Raw genomic sequence first — 4,024 nt, 5'->3', positions numbered from 1 at the left:
CTTTTGCAACACAATTCTGTTGCAGAAAATATTCTGTGACATAAACCATGTTGCAAAACAATTCTACAGATGTTTCCGTAATATGATCTCAACATAATCTATATTGCAAAAGTTAGGATGCCTGTCAGCTGTTTGACGCCAGATCTGATGGCTAGCGCCCCGGCCGATCTTCTAAGAAGATCAGCGGGTATGTTGATAAATCTTGTGGAAATTGTGCGCATCTAACCAATGCAAGTAGCTTATGTTTTCTTTGGCTCGGTCGATTTATATATTTGTCCCCTCTTCCAAAAAATGCACAGGAGAGAGTTAGGAGTTCAATATAAATGCAACCGTGTAAGTGCAGGTCCAGAACAAAAATCATGTATAGTTTTCTTTTGAATTTAATGTTTCCATTAGTAGTGTGTAACAATAACTGAATCTGACAACAGGGATTAACTATCGGCGTGTTAGGTTGTCTGCATAAGGCCCAACCAGGCCCGCGCGGAAAGGAAACGGGTTGTTTGGTTGGCTGCATACACTGTTGGGTCTGCATAGCACGGAACTTAAAGCACCTCTAGGCCTGGCTCGCTGGAAACGTTCAGATCGACAGTTTCTTGCGAGCCAGGCCGAGGCGAGCGCAAGAGAGCGGACCCTTGCACGAGTGGAGAAGGGAGGGATGGGAGATGATTACGTGAGGTCTTCTTCAACCTCTAGTAAGCTTCTCTATAATCTCCTCTCTTCCTTATTCATCTGATATACACAATGGTGCTTTGATACGAGGTAAGCTCTACACGAAAAAGATGCACCTCGATGCTATGCTTCCATTCAGGCGATCTGTATGCAGTTTTGTCGGCCGGAAGTTTTTTATTTCGTGTTCCTGTTTGGAGCTATTCTGGACGAATTTTGTCAGATTCATCGTGCACGATCGATCGTTTGAAATTTTCTTTGAACAACAGCCTAATCTCGCAGTTCCGCACAACATTCGTGTTGTTAGTTTTAGGTTTCGACGATTGTAGCTGCATCTCTCCTTGAACAGCAGTCTAGTGCACTCATGCCGCCATGTCGAGCTCCTCTGTCCTCTGCTCAGAGCCCTCCTATTCGTCCCTCTCGATGCCGACTCCTTCCTCTTGATCTCCTTACCTGCGTCCTATTACACTAGAGTCGTTTCCGGCATCGCTCATCTCGGCCTACTCTCTGTCGTCCTCCTACTGCATTGACGCTGCAATGGCGTGCACACTACTTTCTTGTGTCCTCTGCCTCCGTGCACACAACAGTTCACCGCGCCGCCGACAAGATCGATCATCTTGGCCTCCTCTCTCTCATCCCACTACACTGGAGCCGTTGACGGGGTCGATCATCTTGGCCTCCTCTCTCTCCTCTCTCTTAACCCTGTGTGCTAAGTGCAAGTGCTAGCTCTTAATCATACCCCATGCGGGCAACCAAACAGCGTGCAGTTGTATGCGTCGAGACAATGCAGGCAACCAAACAACGTGCCAAAGTTGATCCCATAATGCAGGAAGTCCATATGCAGGCAACCAAACAACTTGCAGATGTCGCATATGAGGCTATTTTCCAGAGCCAGGCTGAATAGAGAAGGGTATGCAATGCAGGTACTGTAGCCGACGGCAACCAAACACGCCATATGTCAGGTAGGGCGAAGTTATTTTCAAATAAGTTTCATCAATTGCAGCACCATATGCTAATATGACATTATCTCTAGACTCTAGGTTTATATATATGAACATCTGGTAGCTTTTGGATAATACTAAATAAATATTGAGTTCATCTTCCATTGTATACTGACAATTCCTGCACCATACTCTATAACACTATGCATCTTAGTTTTAAAGAGCTCACATTCAACTGAGGTCTTCAATTGAAATTGGGTCATCGATTTTTACTGGGTCAACAATTTCTCAAAGCTTCCTCGTTCAACTCTTTTATACATACACTATATGCATCCTAATTTGTAAGGCGTCACAATTAATTGAGGTCTTTAGTTTAGATTTAGGTCACTCGATTTTGATTTGATCAACAATTTCTCAAGGGCTCTCCCATTTAATTCTTTTAATTCTCTATGCTCCCTAGTTTCGAAGCTCTTTCATTCAATTGAGGTATTCAATTTTGAATTTGATTAACGATTTTGATCGGGTCAATGATTTTTCAAATCAATCAGTAACAACTGGCCTATAAAAACATATCAATCATGCGCCCCTTCCACCACCTAAAAAAAAGTGCCACCATGTGATACTGTAGCACCAATATAGTATATGCATCCATCGATGCTAAAATTTTCCCACATAAATATATGTTGATTAGTGGATAACACATAACCACACTACGAAAGGCCCATCAAATCACCACATCTGTACTCTTATAAAAAATCGAGTTGGTGATGATGGTGTGCCTGCCATCCTACAATATAGACCGTCCAATCTATATCTAACAGATAGAAAGTAAACTATGGCAATTTTGTAAAAAGATATCCGCACCCCTCTCCATATTTGCAGATAAGGCATTTCCTCGTTCATCTTTGTCTCCCACAAGATAAACAACTCGTATAAATGCATCTTGATATTCCATGCAACGTATGGGCCTCTTGCTAGTTGTAAATAAAAATAAAACACACCTCGTCATCTCCCCCACCCGCCAAACTAAATATTTCATCAGTTCCAAAATATAAGGGGTATTAGTTTTTCAAAAAAGTCAAATTTCTTTAACTTTGAGCACAAAATATCAACATCCACAATATTAAACAAAAAAGTATCAAAATTCATTTCATGATGAATCTGATCATACCAATTTGATATTATGGATTTTCATATATTTCTCTACAAATTTGATCAAACTTAAAAAAAAATCAAAAAAGTAATACACCTTATATTATGAAACAGAGTGAGTGATTTTTTTAAGAAACCCAACAACACCAACAGTGCTGCAAAGCGTGCCCAACCCTTTTAGTTTTATATTAAAGTATACATGAAAGAACCATGAAGTAAGCAATTGTATTTTCAAGACAACCCATTTGTATACGCATCAAATAAAATAAATAATCGTATACTCTAGAAACTTGTATCAATACATTTTTGGGCACATTCCCATAGATAATATCTAGTGGACTGGTAAACCATAGATCTATTCAAATATTTAAGGATACCGACTTCGGTGTGCACATTTACAAATCCAGCAAAATACATCTAAAAATAATACACAAGGTTGTTTAAGCTAAATTTTGACAAATTCTCTTATATTTTCTTGGATCTAAGACTATCGATCAATTGATCCAATGGTTTCCATAGGAGGAAATTTCTCGAACTAAAATTCAATAAACCCTTATAAGATTCGTTGCAAAATTAAATCTTATGTTGTACACTCGTTGTCGGTGTCAAAACCGGCGGATCTTGGGTAGGGGGTCCCGAACTGTGCGTCTAGGCCGGATGGTAATAGGAGGCAGGGGACACGATGTTTTACCCAGGTTCGGGCCCTCTTGATGGTGGTAAAACCCTACGTCCTGCTTGATTGATATTGATGATATGGGTAGTACAAGAGTAGATCTACCACGAGATCAGAGAGGCTAAACCCTAGAAGCTAGCCTATGGTATGATTGTATGTTATGGTTGTTGTCCTACGAACTAAAACCCTTCGGTTTATATAGACACCGGAGAGGGTTAGGGTTACACAAGGTCGGTTACAAAGGAGGAGATATCCATATTCGTATTGCCTAGCTTGCCTTCCACGCCAAGTAGAGTCCCATCCGGACACGAGACGAAGTCTTCAATCTTGTATCTTCATAGTCTAACAGTCCGGAATATGGAGATAGTCCGGCTGTCCGGAGACCCCCTAATCCAGGACTCCCTCAGTAGCCCCTGAACCAGGCTTCAATGACGATGAGTCCGACGCGCAGTATTGTCTTCGGCATTGCAAGGCGGGTTCCTTCTCCGAATACATCACAGAAGAATTTGAATATGAGGATAGTGTCCGACCCTGCAAAATAAGTTCCACATTCCACCGTAGAGAGAATAATATTTTCGCAGATCTAATTTGC

This window comes from Triticum urartu, chromosome 6A (assembly GCF_056163025.1).
Source record: "Triticum urartu cultivar PI428250 chromosome 6A, HENAU_Tu73, whole genome shotgun sequence".
NCBI lineage: Eukaryota > Viridiplantae > Streptophyta > Magnoliopsida > Poales > Poaceae > Triticum > Triticum urartu.
This window is presented reverse-complemented; position numbering follows the sequence as displayed.